General features: G+C 36.5%; 1 long non-coding RNA gene across 1 annotated transcript; it reads right to left on the bottom strand.

Moving 5' to 3' along the window:
• Positions 1 to 6,065: 6,065 nt before the first annotated feature.
• Positions 6,066 to 19,975, bottom strand: LOC113458731 (uncharacterized). The gene is made up of 3 exons (XR_003379257.2): positions 18,959 to 19,975; positions 15,928 to 16,817; positions 6,066 to 7,248 (listed from the first exon to the last, which is right to left on the bottom strand). It is a non-coding gene; the product is annotated as an uncharacterized LOC113458731 (long non-coding RNA).
• Between the last annotated feature and the right edge of the window lie 1,368 nt (positions 19,976 to 21,343).

The following is a 21,343-nucleotide window of genomic DNA, read 5'->3' as shown; positions in this document are numbered from 1 at the left end:
CCTCCTTCTTCCTCCTCTCCTCCATCTTCTTTGGCCACGGTGGCACCTTTCTATTGGTTATTACTAAGAGTACACCGAGTTATAACAATAGATGGTATTGGGGAAAAATGATAAATATTGTATACGTAGCAAAGGGTATAAAGATACGTGGCTGCCCGGAGGGCAGGACAGAGTGTGCCCATGGCTGACTGCTGTGCGGATCTCTGTTGGGCTGAAAGAACATCTTTTAGATAAACAATTAATAAACATAAAACCAGAAAGAAGAACTGAAGCCTCTTCTTGTCCTTTGATACGCGGGCTGCGTCAAGGCCACCTCCGGGCCACCTCCGGGCCACCTCCGGGCCTCCCAGGCCCCTCAAACAGCCGAGATAAACAGGACACTTGGCGTCCCTGGACGGACCACGAACCACCACAACCTTTCGGGGGAAGATAAACCGGACATACAATGACAATGTACCTGCAGTCATCCCACACAAGTCATTGTGTGTTCTGAATTATTGAACATACTGTTCTCCTTACAAATGTTCCGTCAGTAGTTTTAACAGGAGAACTTATCCCGAAAGGGAAGAAACACCCTCTGAATAAGGAAAAACTAAGGCAGGGCTGAAAGAGGCCTCAAGATCCACAAGCCTGGCCTTTAGTGAGAAAGGAAATTCATGTAGATCATCTCTGACCAATATAATTTTTTTTTGCTCTATACAGCATGAACTGAAGGAGGTTCCACACTCTTCCTTGGTAGACTATTCCATAAACTCATTGGTTTATGAGCCTCACCATTTAAAAGTGGCTTCCTCATTTCCTTCTTTGTCAGCAACATCTACAGATTATTTCTATTTTCTCCTAGTACTACTGGGGTGTGGGGAAGCAATTCTCATATTTTTATTAGGGATTTGCATATCTTGCAAAATGTATAATCTATTTTTAAACTTGTGAGAGTGGAATTCTTTCATTTTTTTTCAGTTTTCCAAACATGATGGATTTCTTTTCTTCTGCATATCCTTCACTTTAGCTATGCATTCATTCAAGGATAATACTTAGAGCTTCACACACCGTTCCAGCTGAGAGTTTTATTCACATCATAGCATAAAAATTAACTCCTATGTGTTACAAGCAAAACTCTTGTAACTTCATTTCAATATAAGACCTGTGATTTTACTCCTACAAGAAAAGGAAAAAAGTTTATGTGACCTTTTCATTTTTCCAGACATGTGGCTGACCATCTGCTGCAATCCTCCACTGCAGTACTGGTGATTAGCTGGTTCATCATTTCTCAAAGTTTATTCTGGTGTTTTCCTGCCATATTTAATATATACCCAACATAGTTAAATCCAGAAATGTTCTAACTATATGTTGCATTCTAAAAACAAATCTAAATTTTAAAGCATTAGCTAGAGCTGTACCAAGGAAGACCCTTTTGATTTGAGAGAAAACCGCAGAGAGTGGGATGGGGGGACAGAGGATGAGCCAGTTGCACATGTACTCATCAGCAGTTTCACCTGGTCAATGTCACTGGTCATTTTGCTCATATCACATAAGGGGATATCAGAATTCTTACAGGGTAAAATGACACAGGCTGCCCTATTTCTTTATCCACTAGATGAGCGCTTTCCACTGAAGAAAAGGAATAGATTTTTTTACACACTTAGCTCTTGTCAAATTCATCGAGTTGTTTTCTTCTTATTTCATTATCCTCTAGGTTCTATAAATTGTTTTGTAATTCATTTAGAGCATGATTATTTTTCCTCTAGCGCTGCACATTCTGCTCATTTTCTCTTCACTCTAAACTACATTTTCTAGATACTGTTTATTCTTCTTCAGTCCCCTAGGATCTAACCTGTCCTACATCATTTCTCAAAAGTAATTAATGATTCAAAAAGTGTCTCTTTCTTATTTTTAAGCCCTGGAACATAAAAAGACAGTACAGTTTCCTAATTAAAAACTGCCAAGTTAATGAAAGAATCTCCAAACTGTTCTTTCTCTGCCTGTATTAAAAATTAATGTATTAGAAATCCAATTACAGTGTATCTTTATTCTTCCAAAACAAATGCTATCATTTGTTTGAAGAGTGATGGATGCTTTCCTTTATTTCTCTAATTTTTCCATTAATCTTTTCATCTTTTTGGCCAATTAGGCAGTTTACACACTAGTTTGGTTCTCTGCATTATGTATTCACTTATACTATCCCTTTTTTATTGTCTTAAGCACTTCTTCTGCTCCTCAGATACAAAAACAATTTTTGAGTACACAAAAAGAAAAGTACCTTCTCAGTCATTACTGATTTAATTTGAAAAGCAATAGAAGAAGGGTGAATGGCCACAAACTAAAAAAGAGTACACAAAATATATTGAAAGTATAATCAAGAAAAGAGGATCACATGTAGCACTGCAGAAATATTGAAAAGACCAAAGAAAAACCAAACAACCAACCAGAAAAGCCATAAAATAAAAGAGAACAAAACAAATTCAAAATAATAAAAAAATCCCAACCTCTCCATATGCTTTCATATCCCTACTTCTGCACTAGCATAGATTGCCACTGTTTTTTGAACATATTCCATTTTCTCATAACATATTTAGTGAAGGTATGAAGAGAGAGCTTTATTACTTAGCGCTTTTTCCCAAGAGACCCTGCCTGTCATTTCCAAAAGACTGATTTTCCCAAGTTTATTAACTTTACTCTGCTACACTGTTCCTTTCTGTGAGCTTGTGAACACTGTCATTTCAGAAACCCTTCCAACACCTTGATAGGTCACTTCAACTTCTCCCTGCTTTCTCCCTGTGGAGTGAGAATGTAACCTAAAATAGTCACATTCTGTACCTCCTCCACCTTCTGAAACAAAAGCCTAGCTGTCAAGTGTGGCTTTACAGTGCCACTCAGGCTTGCTGTGACTTGTCAGGCTGTTTTCCCTCAATAATTGCAGTCTAACATTATCATTAGCTTCTGTGCTTTGGATAGCTCTTTGTATTTCTCAGGATCAGATATATGAAAAATAGAGGAACTTCTTGTTCATCTAATGATTAACCAGTGACATTGTGTATTTGAGTAAGTTTGAAAAGCAGCCAAAGTCTTGATGAGCTATTGAATATAGCAAGTGGGAAAACTTGTGGTTTAGTTAGACAGACTTTTCCATTTTTACTTATGCTGATAGTAGTGTATTTCATAAGCAATTGCATTGATTCGGCTCATTACTCCAGGTTTAGGGATAAACATCACCAGAAAGAAAACTTTGGCTGAAATAACAGGGGGAGGGAGGAGCATGTGAAATCAGTGACATGGCACTTAACTTTACATTTCTTAATTAAACAGTTCTCTCTGTAGCTACAATTATGGGACTTGCAATTAAAGACTGTAAAACCACATTAATGATTTATTCATGTCCAATGAGTAATTTAAACTGCTTAGATTAAGTATTTTTAATAAAATACAAATAGAGGATGAAAACACATCAGATAAAGCAAACCAAGATGGATAGCTACTACTATTTACATAAAAGTATGCAGCAGCACTGTTGATAAACATGTAACAGACAATATTTAATTACAATTTAATTGTGAAATACAAATGTACACTAGAGAATTTAAAGGTAGGATTTTCTTCAGTGTCGCTTGGCTCTCATAAAGTATAAGAGAATAGAGATCAGCTAGATACCAGAATGACATATATATTAGGATACATTGGAGATATTTTTGTCCTTCACTGCCCAATTCCTACAAATAGAAAAGAAATAGAACACTGTCTAAAATGTTTATCTAAAATTAAAAAATATTTTTGAAGTGCTCTTTTCTTTCTATTCACTATTAAAGAAGTCTAAACTTGTTTAAGTGTGGACATGAAAGTCCTCCAAATTATAGTGAAATCAATCCTCTACAAATTTGCAGTTTTACAGGTGTCTTCCTCAAAGCTCACACACAACTCAAATACTAATTTCAACCCATAAAGATAATTTCAATTGCATACATTATATTAAAAAATAGAAGTAGAAGATGGTGTAATCTTAGGAGTTTAAAGACTCCCACTGGATGAGCAGCAGTGAAGCAGCATGAAGTAAAAAAGCTAAGGTGCAGATGTCAGTGTAGGCAGGTGGTTGAGAAAAAGAAAAGAACAAGAAAAAGCTGCTGATAAATGAAGAACACTTGGTCTGAAGCCATATCTATGCATCAAGTCTAACTAGGACAGTCTGCAATTTACTTTAGCGTTTGTTGCCACGATCTGAGGGGCAGTGCCCTCCAGCTGCGTGCAGATCCCATCACACACAGCTGCATGTGAAGATTTTGCTCAACAAGAACAGTTCTTCTCTACTGCCAGGACTTGGCAACAGCCACCTCCTGGTTGTTCTCTTGCCTGAGGGCCCAGCTGACATCTGAAAACCTAAACACAGTAAATGCATACATCACACCATGAAGAGGAACCATGGGTGCACCAGGAATGTTGGGAGCAACATTCGTAACTTGCTCCTGAGACTTATCTGGAGCACCACAGAAAAGCAGCAGAAACAAGTTGAGTCAAACATTTTGGGCTAGAAATAGCCCATGGGCTAATGGCTGCTCCTCCCTGTTCTCCAGATTCTATAACACATTAAAGCAACTTAAACAACCTACTTTGAGAGACTGAAATATTATGATTAATCACTTAAACATTGTTATAAAGGACTTTTTGCCCATTATGACAAAACTTTATAAGCTGCGACCACCCAAGTCTATCCTTGCCTGGATCCGCTTCCTTTTTGGAACTTTGGACTGTGAATTAAGCCACCTAAGGGAACTTGAGGTGGTAAGATAAAAGTGACACTATTGTCCAATTATTTCAGGTCTGGGGAGAAGTAAACAAGACTGAGGGAGTAGAATGCATTCACAAGAAAGCCACAACCAGCAGCTTTCCTGAATATCATCTCCAGCTGGGTTCAAAGTGGGGGAGCCCCACGGGCTCCTCTGCTGAGGCCAGGTTTGCATGCACTTCCCCCCAACCAGGATGGGGGAGGAGATGTTGTGTAGGGGACTGTTTGAACTATCTATCAGAAGTAAATAGTATTTTCTTCTTTTCAGTCCTGGACAGCAGAATATAGAACAGATAATGTTCAGAGCATAAAGTAGTGAACTAACCATCATTAAGATGGTCATTAACAAAACTCAGACACAGGGCAAGGGACCAAAGCAATTGTGTCAGAATTTATAAACATCTTCCATAGGTTAATGAAGCTGTTGGAACTTGTTGCATATGACAGAAGCAAGGGCCAAGCTAAATCCTTTTTAATTTTTTAAGGTCTTAGAAGTAGGGAACATTAATATTGACTGACATTTGAAGAAAAATAGGGCTATTTAAGAAAATGTTTCCCTTATATTCATACACACAGGCTTTGAGTTGTGCATAATACATAAAGGTAGAACACATTAATGAGCTAAGCTGATAGATTGATATTTATGACAGCTTATATCAGCTTTCACTGATATAACCACACTGTTACATCTCAATTTCAATAAAAACCGGAAAACCACACTCAGCCTGTACTATAGTAAGCCATCATATTTTCACTGCATGATCAAGCATAGTGCAGAGATCCCTGACTTAGCAGAGTCAAAGTGTTGACAGTGATTCAAACAGATATTCTTAGCTTGTATTATCCCTTTAAGAGCCAATAGCACTTGTGACTCTTTAGAATTCTAGAATGCGTATTTCTACAACCTGTTTTGGAGAAAACTTCAAACCAGGCATCTACAACATCCATAACATGGAAAATTTGAATGGGCAAAATTAGGAGATCCATAGAGAACAAGAAGCTTAAACACCTTTTTCCTACTACTATCAGCTAAATTCAGAGCATGTTTAAAATGCAGACTGCTTTTTGAGTCTCAGCTAACCTCCACCTCAAATGCAGACTGCTTTTTAAGTCTCAGATAAATTCAACCTTGTAGTAGAATTATATTAAGACACCTACCAAAATAAAACACTCCACTTCCAAGTGAACTTAAATAGTCTGAATTTAGAATTCTCTGAATTTAAATTGCTGACAGAACTTTCAAAATAAGAATAAAGAAGAAAAAAAACCCATATAATGGACATCAGTGCAGTTACTTTGCGTACACAACTACCAGACTTAAATGTACTCTTCAAATTTACTAATAATCAAACCTGAACTGGGATATCAGTACAGGCTGAGGGATGAAGGGTAGGAGAGCAGCCCTAGGAAGAAGGACACAGGATTAATAATGGATAAAAAGCTGGACATGGGCCAGCAATGGGCACTATCAGCCCAGAAGACCAACACTTCCTGAGCTGCATCCAAAGCAGTGTGGCCATCAGGGCAAGGGAGGTGATTCTGCCCCTCTGCTCTTCTCTGGTGAGACCCTACCTGGAACACTACATCCAGCTCTGGAGTCCCACCACAAGAAAGATATGGAATTGCTGGAGTCCAGAGGAGAGCCACAAAACTGATCAGAGGAGTTGAGCACTTCTCCTTGTGAAGAATACCTCTCTGTGCTGAGACAGTTTTGAGGCTGTTCATCCTGGAGAAGAGAAGGTTCTAGGGAGACCTCATTGCAGCCTTTCAGTGCTTAATAAGAATTTAGAAAGATAGAGACAAAATTTTAGCAGGGTCTGTGGAGATGGAACAAGAGGTGATGAATTTTAAAAAAAGAGAGGTGATTTAGACTACATATAAGGAAGAAGTTGTTTACTGTGGGAGTGATAAAACACACTGGAACAGGTTTGTCCAGAGAGGTGGTAGATGTCCTATCCCTGAAAACATTCAAGGTCAGGTTGGACAGGGCTTTTAGCAACCTGATGAAGTGGACCATGTCTGTGCCCATGGCAGGGAGGTTGAACTAGATGATCTCTAAAGGTCCCTTCCAACCCAAACTATGCTGTGATTCTGTAGTCTTGTAATAGTTAACTTCCTAATTGTTGGCCTTTGCTCAAGTCTCACACCGAAAACTGATTGCTTTCGATGTCTTTTCTCCCATGAGAGTTCTATGGTTCTCCCATACTGTTCCAGAGGATACCAAAAGTCAATGAATTTTATATGAACAAGACAGTGGTGTTTGCTTGCATTTTTTGGTGTGATTGGTTGTAATAGAGATCTGCCTGGTCCACCCTGTGTTTATTCTTTGTCTGCCTTACCTAAGAATCTGAGGACAAAAAAACAAGATGAGTGAACCACAACTAACCTTCATGTTAATCTCCATAAGCCTTCTTCTCCAACTTCCCATAAGGTCTCTCCAAACTTTCTTGAGGCTTGGCAGCAGTACAAGAAACCTGAAATACATACATTAGTGCCCACACTATTTTAGTAACTAAATGAAGAAAAATTCTGTACCATTTCCATTGCCTCTGAAACGTTATTTCAACACTCCAGAGCAGGGTACTACAGCAACTTAGCTAATGACCCTGTTGGGCTCAGTGACTCTGTGACTCTGTGTCACTACCCTTCCTAGGTTTCCACCAGTGTGAATGGATGTGCCAAACTCTGCAGCAAAAGCAGCCATCATTCCCTGTTTACCTACAAAGGTTTTTGTGCATTTGGCTGTTCACACATAGACCATACTGTTCTTAAACCATATTTTTGATTGCAGGCTATAAGTCATCATAAGAATATTATTTATATTTTTCAGAGTTTGCTACCTATGAAAATATTCCTACATCAAATTTCTCATTTAGCATCCTCCTGAGATGTTCAAAACTGTTGTCCTTTGCTGCTGGGTATGCAGAATTTAATGGTAGTATGTACTCATTAGTAAAATTGCTACCTATCAAAACCATTAATAAACCTTCAATCAGACATCACACTTCTCTAACAAAAAGCATACTTCAAAGACTTAGTTGTTAGTTAAAAACCTTACAATTACAAAATATACAATGAGCTTTGCAGTACAGCAATGCAATTTGTTTGTTTTCCTACCTCTGCGGTCTCCTCATGAATTGCCTGGCATTTGAGAAAGACCATAATGGTAGCAACAGCAGGAACACATTATGTTTTGTTCTTTTTCTGAAAGCTATTCATTCCTCAGAAACAGATTCACAGCTAAATTTCTATTTTACTCATAACACTATCAAATGGCAAAAAAAACATGACCTTGTTCCATCAAATTTGAGAAAAATTTGCCAAGACACAAAAAAAGTTGTAGACAATCCTGTATTTCAGGAGAACATACACAAGTTTTTGTATGTTCTGGAGCAGTTTGGATGTGCTACACTGATGCACCAACAGTTTAACATATTAAACATGAATAGGCCAGTTTGTATATTACATATTAATAACAGGAAAAAACAAGGGAGACCTTTGTATGCTTAGAAAATGTAGTAAATATGAGTAAAATAATTAGCTCATTGGAACATACTTGGCAAGGTAATTAAAATATGTAATATTACTTGGTATTTCTATATTATAACTTACCAGCCATACCAATAAGTGTGTACCATATTGCCTTTAGGGACATCTTTTAGACAGAAATTTTTAGATACCCAAAGTATGCATGCCTACCTTCTGTGACTCTACCTTCTTCATGTGTCATTCTATGCTCAACACCCAGCCCTAACTCCATTAATCTAAATTATCCCAGAAGTATTTTTTAGTGACAGAAGGATGGGAGATTTTCGTTAAAACCACCTTCCTCTTCTAAAGTGTCAATGAAGATAGTTGAAAGATAAATGGCTCAGTTAAATCATCTCTAATGGATATAAATACATTTAACTTTTTGTATTTCCTGCTGAAGAAGAATATTAATTTAAATGAACAAAGAAATATTAATGTAAATATGCTGAATGTTCATTGAAATATAAAATATTAAAATAAAATTCTGACTCATTTTTTAAAATGTTAGTGTAAAAGAATTTCTAAAACTAAATTATGATAGTGTCCAAGTCAGTTCCAAAATGTTACTGAGATTAATAGTGAAACCATTTATCAGAGTCTGTGTCCCTAAACAGTTCTTTCCAGACTTGCTCAAATAGAGTAGAATTGAATGGAAAATTGTTCCTCTGCCATGCCTACACTTACTAGGAGTTAAGTATGGTATCTCAGAGTGACAAACCTCTCTTAAAATATTAATTAGATAGAAATGCCAAAGGAACATTTTGCTCTCCTTAGAAAAGATTAATCTCTTAGCTAAATGCACATCTTTTGACATCCTTTAAAAACTTCCTTCTTTTCCAATATTTCTTTTTATTAACTTTTGAATCTTGTCAGTCAAGTCTGGCTTCATGGTCCCTACAGCATTCATGGATTATTAGAAGTACTTCTGGGTTTGATGCAAAAAGGCATTGAAAATGTGTGCACCTCAGACTGTTTCTGTGCTGTTGATATCGTAATGACATTATTACTTTTTTCAGAAGCCATTGATGTTTAGGATGTAATTGATCAATTTTATTTTTAGTTCATATTCATCTGCAGAGAAAAAGAACAGGAAAAAGCCCTAAAGAGTAATTTGAGTGTTTCTTGCAAACAACAAGGTGAAGCAGACTCAGTTAATCATGCAAAAACCATATCTTATACTCCAAGAAGTTCATTGGAGAGGAAACTATAAGCCCTGGTTTAAAATTAAGTTGAAATCTTCACGATCACTGCAGCATATGAAATATGGGTTTCTGAGATACCAAGAAATAGATAAAGAATGATGAGTTTGGCAAAAACACCCCAAACATATAACTAATTTTCATTCCTTCTCTGAACACTCTTAAATAGGCAGAGAATATCTAAATCTATTGTTTCTCTAAATCACTATGATTAGTGAGTATGCAGTGAAATACACAGATATACAGCCATGTTTTTTCTTTTCCCTCCACGAAAAAAAAATACAAAACAATACCAAAAACAACAATGAAACAAAAAAACTGTCACCCACACCAAAAAAAAAAAAAAAAAAAACACCAAAAAACCTCTAACTCAAATGACAAAAGAATGTTAGACTACACCCAAAAGAGAACTGTGTTTATTTTGTAACATATTTACATCATACAAGTAAGCTGAGAGAGCAGCTCAGGTAAAGTTTGTAGAAGAGTTAATTGCACACTATTAGCAAGCAGTCTCAGTCTAACAGAAAAATTATTGAAATATCGGAAAACTTTACAAGAAGACAGGATTCAATAGGTTTTCTCCGAGGCTATGAAAGACACATTCATGGATGAGCTGCTAATATTTCCTCCATGGATTTCAACTGTTATTCTCACCATATTCCCATTTTCTCTCCCCTTGTCTTTCTCCCTAGAGGATTTTCTGCATCATTCTCATTCCTCCATGGACCTCACATCTCCATGTGAAACAGAAAGACATTGTTCTTACTGCTGAACCAAGGAATTCTTCAGTGTAAGCTTCATTACCAGCTCAAATCTTAACCCAGATTTATCAGCATGCTATCCAAAGTTAATGAGCCTACATTTTAACATCTCCAGACCCAGCCAGGGTTTGAGTGTCAGTGGAAAAGGCATGCAAGAACCAAGAAGGAAGCTGGACTGTGAATGAAACTTGAGTAATTTCTGAATTGTACTTCCCTCATCTTTATGGACAGGATCTGTTTCTCACTCAAAGATTTATTTATCTTAAAAATAAAAATGAATTTTTTAAAAAAGTAGCGATATTATCTCTTATTTCGTAGGCATCATAAATCATTCAGCTGTCAGCACATCACATAGTAAGAAGAAAGCACTGAACTGGTCAACCTGTATCAAAAGCCTTCTTTGTCTAGTGCTCAATTGTCACTGCTATTGTAAAGTCAGGGCAAGTCCCTAACACAGACCTTTTAACAGAAAATGTTTTACTTTTCCACTTGCTGCCACAAAGAATCCGATGATTGTTCTGAACGCTCACAAGATTACTCTACCATGGCTTTTCTAAAAGGGCATTTCCAGTCACAGAACAATAAAAAAAAGTTTATAATTTTAGGGTGTGTACATGAGCAAGCTTTTTTGAATTTGTCTGAGTTGCATTAATGTTGACTCTTTCAGAATATCAACGTATATGAGAAATCCAAAAGTATTTAGACATGATATAACTTCACTGTGAACTTTGGGTATCTATTTAAAGTAAATAATAGTGCTCCCTTTAAAAAGAAAATTGGTATAAATATAGACCTCAAAAATTTAAACATAATAAGTTCCACTAAATATTCCCCACAATTAAAAAAAGCTGCAGAAAGGAATGAAACCACACGAACTTACATTCAGAAACATAGATATGCAGCCTGAGGGGGAACTATCCCCTCTGGGAATGCACTCCTAAACAACATAACATTTCCATACAAGAAATAGATCACTCCTTGCAAGCCTTCCCAAAAATACCATTTTGGCTCATTTCAGAATTAAATTAGATAAGTATGCTTAAAGTATTTGCCTTGACATCAGAGTTTGTTAAGCATACCTTTTATGAGACAGTGATCAGAAAAAATACTCTAATTTTAAAAAGTGAATCTTTAGAAAAATATTTGACTCCTGATATTGGGAATTATAAACTAAGAATGACTGGGGTTTACTTCTTAGCATGGGAAGGAGCTCCTCCTGCTTATTTAGTCTGACCATGAATGCTATGATCTGGCTGCTAAGCAGTGCCAAATGCAGCCTTTTGCTTCTGGAGGACTTCCATTGAATACAATACAATACAATATCCTTTCCTGTAATTTCCTTAAAAGTATTTATTAATCTTGTGCCAAGAGGTGCCAGTATTGCTAAGTGGCAACATGCACCGGTATTAAGCTGTATAAAGTCAATCTCCAGTGCTGAGTTATAAAACCCTTCTAATACACAGGATGAACAGACTATTCTTTGAGATTACTATTGACACATTATTTCCAAAAAAAGGGATGATAGATCACTTCCATAATTATAGAGACACCTGACTTTAATCAATAGCAGGCAAAATTCATCCAGACTAATGCCGAAGTTCCCATTCAATCATAAGAGCTGTCATTTCACTTGAAAATTACTATGGATTCCATTATAAATAAAGCATCATGGGGAAGATCCATTAAACTTGACAAATTCAAGAGGAGTGCCAAGAAAACAACACAAATCAATATTTGATATTTATCAGTTTGACAAAAAGCATGTGATAGAAGGTACAGAAGAGGCTCATGAACACTCATTGCTTGATCCATTTTTTTTCTTAAAAACAGAGCCATATAATAACTCATCCTCAAATGTCATGTACAAAAAGATAATACTTGAGAAGAAAATCTAAACTACATGGCCTACTCTCAGCAGTGTCAGGTATGTCTGTGTTTTTTGCCCTATGTTTAATATCTTTTCAGTTTTGGCAAATGGCAGTGAGATCAGACCTCAGTGCATCTGCTGTCTATGATTCAGATGGCAGACTGTGTGAACTTTGCAAAGGGCAAGTCAAAGCCAAACACTACAGCATCTATTAGGAGTGTTTTGCTGATGACTGTGAAGTACAAATAGCCTATTCGTCGACAGAGTGCTCTTAATCATTCCTCTGAAAGTGCAAAGCACTGAGCAATTTATGGGCCAAATCGTGACTGGCTTGTAAGTAGCATGAGGGCACAAAAGCCCCTAAGGCTAAATAAACCAGCCTTGCTTTCAGCTTTGTGATCCTGAATATAGCCAGGATCCATAAACAAAGTTCTAGATATAAAACTTAAAGCTAATCAGAAGCCAAACATTTTATACAAATAAGATTCTCCTTCAATGTCCCCTTTCTCTTCCTACCAATGTCCCAAGCCCCCCACAGTTAAATCTCCTGTGGCTGCTTTAAAAAGAGGAAAGAACAGAGATCCTCTTAGAATCATAGTACTGTTAAGGTTGGGAAAGACCTCTAAGACCATTCAGTAAACCCTTTAATCCAGCACTGCTGTATTCACCACTAAACCATGTCTCTAAGTGCTGCATCCACATGTTTTTTAAACACTTCCAGGCATGATGATTCTACCCACAACAGCTTGCTCCAAAGCCTGGTCAATCTTTTTGTTCAGGAGTTTTTCCTAATATCCAAGTTATCTCTTCCTGCCCAGTCACTTGTTACCTAGGAGAAGAGACCAGGCCCCACTTTGCTATAGCCTCCCTTTATGTGATTATAGAGGATGATTAAATCTTCCCTGAGCCTCCTTCTCTCCAGGCTAAAAATCCCCAGCTCCTTTAGCCACTTCTCATGAGACCTCCTCCAAAAGCACAGTGAAGGAGGAAACTTTGGTGTGATGTACTCTTCCACTGGCCCTGATAACCACTTTGACATCTCATGCCTTGGGACACTCCAACAAGATCCAACAAAATGCAATGCTCAGCACACAGCAGGTCCTCATGACTCAGCTGCTGTGGTCAGCAGTCCACTTTTGCAGAGTGGCAGAAATGTGAAGGACAGACGCTGCTGTGGCTATCAGCAGTCTTTCTCCTTCCTCTCCAGGGGTAAAATGACCTACACCACTTCATAGTTTATATGACAGTATATGACTTTATATGACAGTACAATGCAGTGGAATTAAAAGTATCCAGTAAAGGCTGGGTACATGGGTAATTTATGCACATGATGGTTTGATATAAATAGCCTGATGGTCTGATGGAGTTTCATGTACTTGGGCCAGGAGTTACACTTAAGCACTTAAACTTAGTATCTGCACAGCCATACTCACCCCAGTGCAACTCCTCAGTACCACAGTTTAGGTGCAGAGAAAGGATTGCAACATTGCAGTGTTGTTAGAGAAAAACTCTTGTCTGCCACGTGAACTTCCTGGAGCTCTCAGTCAGACATTGGTAAAGACATTAGCAGTAAAATTGCAGAATAATGTTAAAGAAATACTCATATACATTTGATTTTTCATAAAGTTATAGACAGTGTTACAGTGGCTGAAAACTAAAAATGTGCAGATATTTTGAAAAACTATAAATAAACATGGAATGCTTTCCATTACACAGTAAATGACCCCAAGACTGGAATCTGAGCCAAAACAGGAGATGATCATTCTGAAACAGCATGAGAAACAAATTATTCTGACGGACAAATAGGCTGAAGCTAAAAGTGCTGGGAAATTTCAAGACTTCCTGGAAAAGTTCAGGTGTGGCATCAGTGAAAGTTGTGCCATTGATTTCTTTTTAGTCAGTTTTTTTTCCAGGGAATTTATGGAGGAAGAACATTTTCTTAGAGGAGATGAGAATGCTAACAGCAAATGTAAGCAAAACAAATAAAAAAGCCAGGCAACAATCAGAAAAACAGATGGTATATTAACAGTGTGGAATTAGGGCATTGCCTATAGCAATTGCAGGTAGTGTTATTGATAGTCTTCTCTGAGTTCCACTAATTTCTGATTTTCAAGTCTTTAGCAGAGTCAAAATCTCAGTAAAAGTTTTCCATTTACCTAAGTTCCTTACTTTGCCTGGTCTAGTTAACAAAAAGGCAAAACATAAGGAAAATCCCATGCAACTTTACAGAGTGTGAACTTGGAAACTCAGAAATGGGACTATCCTGTTGTGGGTGGGTTTCTCACTCATGAGTTTCTCCAAGGCCTTTATCAATACAAAAGTGTCAGATCAGTGAGACTCCAAGTGCAAACTTGGAAACTAGTATACTTTTAAATTTAAAAACAATAAAAAAATAATAAAAAACTAGAGACATAAAGGATGACACAGAAGGGTTAGAGAAGGAAACCATCCTCCAGCAAACTGAAAAAGTCTGGAGCTTAAAAACCCTTATTCTGCTATAGGCCAAACTTATTTATAAACCAAAATTTCAATTTCAATTAAATTCAATAATTCTTCTTTCACTATTTTCATGCTTAATTTCAAATTTTATAAATTTTTATTATGAAGGAACAACTAGAATGATTTTCCATTTTCAAAGCAAAAGTATGAAATCTTAATTTTTTTTCTAAAACAAGTATTTCTTCTAAACTAAGGATTTCTCAAAAGCAAAGGGTTTTGTAATAAGTTTTAGTCTCTGTGAGTCAGTGTTGTCCAAGATTTGCATAGCAAAATGTCTTGCCAGCTCCACTTGGTCATGAAGGTTGCTTTCTAAGAAACCCCTAGTTTTACTGACTAAAGACTAGATGAATTCTCTTGCTCTTTCTGTGTTGGGGGAGAAAAAGACTTCACAGTGGTAAACTGTGTGTGGTAAGAGTGGTAAAGATTCAGTTTTCATCCCACACCCAGCCCCATTTATGCAAGATCTCTGAATCACAGCAGTGCTTCTCAAAACTGAGCATGAGCACAGGATTCTTTGCTAAGCTTAAAACCTACAGATGGATCCAAAGGTCAGGAAGTTGTAATTATAGAGGTTTGAGCTGTCCATCAGCCCAAAGCTTTACAGTTTCACTGAGATACAGCACATACCCTGTTTCAAAATGCTGCATTCTGAAATTAACACTGACAGTATTATTCTTTGCATATTTTTGATTAGCAAACAGTTAAGTGAATGTCTGAGGGATGAAATTTTTCCTTATTCCTGTCTGACTCCTTTCAACTTTTCCACTATTCTTCACTCTTTTCCTTTATCCATTGCAAATGGGAGAAAGTAGTGAAAGAAAGAAAATAAAACTCTTTTAACCTACCAGTGAATCTCCAAGAATACAAGCAAGCCTTTTGCATGAGTGAAAGATACCCAACTGATTTTTAGTTATGCATGTATATATATAAATTTATATACATATATATATCTCAAAGATGTCCCATGAAAATAATCTTATTTTAATATGTTGCAAGATTATGCATTGTGTATAGTTGCTGGAAGATATCCTGTTCTTGATTGTGACAGAGATTTTACTGTGTCAGCAGCCAACAGAAATCATAGACTTCAAGCAGGCATAGTGACAATACCATACTGACAAACCCTGCCTCCTTCTCCAAAGCCATATCACAGGAAGATCAATCACCTTGCCAAAATGTTGCTTTTTCTGAATAGCACGAGTTTAATATAGAGCAAGGTGGTTTACCCATCACTCTTGTAATTTAGCACAGAATATTTGCTAAACTTGTAATTTAGGACAGAATAGCAGTACTCACCTTCTGCAGAGCAGCAAATCTGTAGTCAAAATTTTACTTTGAAATTTTCCTCTGGAGAAACCATAACAAACTTTGTGTAACCATAGGAACACTGGAAACTAATTTAGGGATAGATTTGTTATTTGACACTCAAATGTTTTGGGGTTGAAAATGAAGCAGAATATAGATCTGAGGTTGGCTTCTGTCTCATCAGCATGATTCTCTTCAGCATTTTCTCATGGCCTCCTCAGGCAGCCAGGACGGAATGTTCTTTTACTAAAAATGATATACTACATGTCACTCTAAGTATCCTTGCAAGAGCTTCTGTTGGAAGAATTTCCAGCAATATCTGCAGTTCTTTCATGTTCTCAAAGTCATTAATTGCCCATGACTTTCCAGTCCTCCAAGTTCCCTAGAAAGTGTAATATCAGCATATCTTGACCTTGAACTTCACAGCAAGACAAGAAGGTAAATGGCTGTTCATCATTATTTGAATAATCTCAGAGTGTGACTTCAGGAGTGAATCTTGCATATTTCCTACCTCTTCTGGTATCCTGGCTTACAAAACCAAAATATTTATTGCAGCATTAAAAAAATATAAAATTAAACCAACTAGGTAAGGCAGAAGAGCATTCCAGTGTGCACTGTGAGAGAGCATTCCAGACTTTGGTTGAACATTGGTTTATCACCCATATGAAGAGAATGTTCTAAACAATCTTGGCAATTAGCTTTTATGCACCTTGAACTGAAAAAATATTTGAGGAAAATGGGTCAAATGATGAACTCGAACTTTTAGGCAGAAGAAACCTGCCATAAGCAACATTCTCCTGGGCACAACAACTTCTCAGTAAATTTCATGGCCTGCATTACAAGCTTCTATTGCTTCATTCTTTCATCCAAAAAATGTATATCTATATCAGAAAAAGGAATAATTGATGTCAAATCAATTCTAATATTTCCTATCTTACACAATACAAACTCAAATCTAAAATGCTCTGATACTCAGTGTTCAAACTTGAAAACAGCAATTCTGCCTAGGAAAACCTAACTGAAAATTCCCCATACAGTGTAGAGAGGGCTTTGCTATCCTTCACTACTTTTATCTTCTCCCTGTCCTGTGCAGTCACCTCTTAGAAGAAATGCTGAGGATTCTGTGCTGGCTTAAAATGAAGTGTGAAATTAAGAGAAAGTGTTGCTATAGCAAAAATCTATTAATTTTTTTTCCCTGACAGTACCAGATACAAACTCAAATTTGATTCTTGGATAAAGAAAAATCTTAATATGCCTTTTTACTTAACTCAGTACATTAATAAAAAAATTTAAAATCACTTTAATGGTTAATTTGCAGCTACCTCAAATTATCAAGTTTTCCTTTCTATCAAGTTTTTTGGTGTCATGAACTTTCTTAAACACCTTAAGAGCATTTAGAAGAAATGTCTAGTAAATTCATTAAACCCTGGTACTCCATAATTGCGAATCTCTTCACATTAATTGTTCCTTTCAGATGGATGATATTCTACAAGCCTTTGAAGTAATTTAACACTCATGATTCAAGGTTTAAAAATTCTTATGCTTTTCATTAATGCAAAAAACATATTTTAATGAGACAATTCTGCTTGTAATCCCTCACAGTATTTAGTTAAAATATGAAAAGAGGAAGATGGCCTTACAGAAAGCCATCACGCATGTAATGACACATCAGTTAGTTAATCTTGAGGTGGTTTGGGTAGAAAATTGCCTTGTTTTCACTATAAACAACACTAAAGTTTTCACACAAAAGTTCTTGGTATATTTGGTATTGATAACTAAAAACAAAGAAAGAAAACAACACTGCATTTACAGCAGCTGATGAGACTTTTGTAAGCTTTATAGTGAAAAGACACTCACAGAAAGGGTTCCCTGTATGGAGCAACATTTTTTTGATAAACTCTATTTTCAAAAGTGAAAATGTGAGTGCATGCATCTCACAGCATTTTATGACAGTAAAGATATTTCCAAACTAAGCACTTTTGTCCAGAGTTCCAAAAATCATCATTTCATTTTAATACTTCATAGTACCTTTTATCACAGAATTGAACAAAATTCAGGATATGCAGTGCTATCATAAAGAGAAGCCAAGCATCTTACCATAAGACTCTGTTTACAGAAAGAAAACAGGCATGATTTAGAGAGCAAATGAATGAATGTTCTGAAAACACTCACATATAAAGGACTCAAAGAACTAATAAGCACTTATTTCTCAAAGTTCTGAAAACCTGTGTAGCACATCTGAAAATCTGTTTAGCAAATTTTGAATAGAATTGCCAAGTGGCATACTGTCAGCTTTAACTTTTTTATTTTGATTTTAATATTTGAATACAATTTAAATTTCATTTCTTTGAAATTTTACTCTTTGGCATTTTTAGAAAAATTCTATTTAGATGCAAAAGAACACTAAGCCACAAAAACTGTATGTAGCTAAAAATAAATTGGAATCAAGATTTGAAAGAAACAAGCCTATTAGCAGCCCAGTGATGTGCAGTATTATGTATTTAAAGTGTAAATTTTACAAAGTCATTAAAGTAATTTAGATAATATCCATATAAATCTTCCTTTGTGAAGCCTACCCAAAAAATCCTAATATTTAACACTGAAATGTCTTGAAGTGCTTTTTTGAACTCCAGAAAACTGGAGCTAATACAAAATATCAGTGTCTTGGCACATTTACGGATGGATGGATGGATGGATGGATAAACATTTAAAAGTGATAACTGCAGATGCAAATAAAGGTGTAAAGCTTTGTTAAACTTTGGAATAGCTGCCCATGGAGGGGGTGAAGCCACAGTCTCTGGAGGTGTTCAAGAAACCAGTGGATGTGACACTCAGTGCTATGTTCTAGTTGATAACGTGGTGATCATTTAAAGATTGGACTTGATGGTCTTTTCCCATCATACAGATTCTGTGATTGTGATCTCCTGTATTCACATGCTGGTTAATGGTAAAGCTGCATTATATTAAATTTCCAGAATTCCTTGTGCACTTTCTCCAACATGAAACTAATCTAAATTCTTACCTTTGCCTCTAAAGAATTTCCAGAAGTCTGCTCTATGACTTTGATCTTCTGTACCTTTACAAATATTGGCAGGTACTTTTTCTTGTCCATCCAACCAAAGCAGAACTTAAATTAGCCTCTTCCATAACATTTCTTCACAGATGGTGCTAGAGTGTCTCTGGGGATCAGCAGCACATTCATTCTCACTGCTCTGGCACACACATACCCTGTGGTTGACCAAACAAACTGGAAACTTTCCAGATAGCATCCCACAATGTAAACTGGACAAGTCAGCCATGCCTAAGACTGCAAAAGAAAGTTAACACTGTCACCTTTTAAAGGGAGAATGAGGGCAAGGAATGGTACATTTTGTGGGAATCACACTCAGAAATCTTCAGAATGAGATTTTTGTTGCTTAAAAATGATTAGAGAAGTTAATGGAGTAGAATATGTAAGGGGATTTCATCTTGCTTATCAGCAGAGACAATATTGTCACTTTGGGATTAAGCCCTAATAATGAGTAAATACACAGAGCACATTAACTAGGTATCTAATTATCACTAGCTAGAGAAAAATGCTGTTTGCAGAGTGGCAGATATTAAAAAGCTGAATAGAAGAGATACTAATTTAGTGATCTGAAAGACAGTGAGTAATTTTGAAAGCTGCTCATGATATAACCATGTAGACGCAGCATCTGTTCAACCTAAGCAAAACAACAGTAATAGCATGTGTGACAAGGTGAGAAAAATCCATTCGGCAAGGGCTAGACCTATCCTGAGGAAGTTATTGGACAACATCCGAGGACAGCAAGTTAACAGCTTCACACTTATTTTCTTCATGGTACAAAAGCACTACAATAATTCATTAGACAGATGGTTTCAAAGCAGAACAATTAGAGGGGAGAGAGAGCAGCCCTGTCTGAGCTCACAGGTTTGACTACACTAGCCAGAAGAAGGGCTGGCAAGAAGAGCTAGAGAGGATGGAAGCTATTTGCCAAAATGCAGGTAACAAACTGCTAAGAAAGCATGAAACCTACACAAGAGGCTTCTATCATTTGTTTGCAGCCAAAGCCGGTAACATATCTTTCCCATCATTAGCTCTTCTCTATTTTTCTGCAAGACAAATTTCATAAGGGAATTTATCAGGCTGGCAGACTCACCTAATCAGCTCTGAACCACCTATTGATCCCAGGTTTTCAAGGAAAGCACTTTTAGCTCTCTCTGGCATATCACTAAAAGTAGGTAAGGAAATCTTGGCAAGAAATTGCAGAGGCTGTTTACATATCAGAAACTATATGTGAAGAAAATCAGAATTAACGGAGATTTTATTGTTTTTTAAATAAATATAAGAATTGATTTGACCTAATGGAAAAAATCCCAGCACAAAGATCCATAAAGAACATTTTTCAAAGACAGGGAAAAGGATTTTTCAAATTTTTTCCTCCCTTCCCTCTAATTAGGAGAAAAATCCCTAATAAAAACAAGACAGAAATTGATGTTGGCTAACCCTGGCCATTGGCTTTAACTAGACAAGTTGGTTGTCTCTTCCTTCTTACAAAGGAAACACAACATATTGATCATGTCATTGATTAGATTATCTTTATAATCTCTCTTAGAGATAAAATCTACATCATTATACAAAGGTTTTAAAAACACTGACATGAATGTAACAAGAATATAGACAGAATGGAAGACACGATCCTCCAAAAACCTAATGACTTCTTAGTAAAGAAGTCATTCTTTGTTACTCAAAGATTACTCAGTGTAATATCTTGTGAATGTATAATTTGGGGTTTTTTTCCCCAGCTTTATAGCTATGTAAAGAGGTAGCTAATTTCTGTACTGACTCAGGAAACAACACAAAGTGGGACACTAAGTTTTACATATTTTTGTTTGCTCGTCTTGCTCTTTCATTACGCTGGGGAAACATACAGCAGCTTAGATTTCAAGAAGAAATACCAGTTTTGCAAAGTAGTTCCAGAAACCAAGAAAAGTTTGAGATTACTCAGAAGCTTCTTGAAGAAACTTCTGAGATTAATTTTTAAAAAGTTTACTAAGATCAAGCTGGACTAAAGATTCAAAGCCTTCCTTTTTTTCAGTGCTTTTCTTAATAGGCTTTCTTGTGTTTGAAGTTAGAGGCATTCAGGATATAACCAGTTGTTCTGGTGACTGGCATTTAACATCACTGGCACCATCTCTCTAAATTAACCAGTCAAAAAACTCCAAAACCAAAACAGAGAAAAAAAGGAGTTATTTTCAGTAAATACCAAGCAGATATGATTTAATTCATAATTGTAAATGGCTATATTAAAGGAAAAGATATCGAAAACATGCAGCAGCACATTCAGTGGAGTTTAGTGCTATTTCATAGAGTCAAGAATCCATTATGGTGGAAAGCCTTGCCAAA

Source organism: Zonotrichia albicollis, chromosome 1 (assembly GCF_047830755.1).
Source record: "Zonotrichia albicollis isolate bZonAlb1 chromosome 1, bZonAlb1.hap1, whole genome shotgun sequence".
Classification (NCBI taxonomy): domain Eukaryota; kingdom Metazoa; phylum Chordata; class Aves; order Passeriformes; family Passerellidae; genus Zonotrichia; species Zonotrichia albicollis.
The sequence above is the reverse complement of the archived record's forward strand: the minus strand, read 5'-3'. Positions and strand labels throughout refer to the sequence as shown.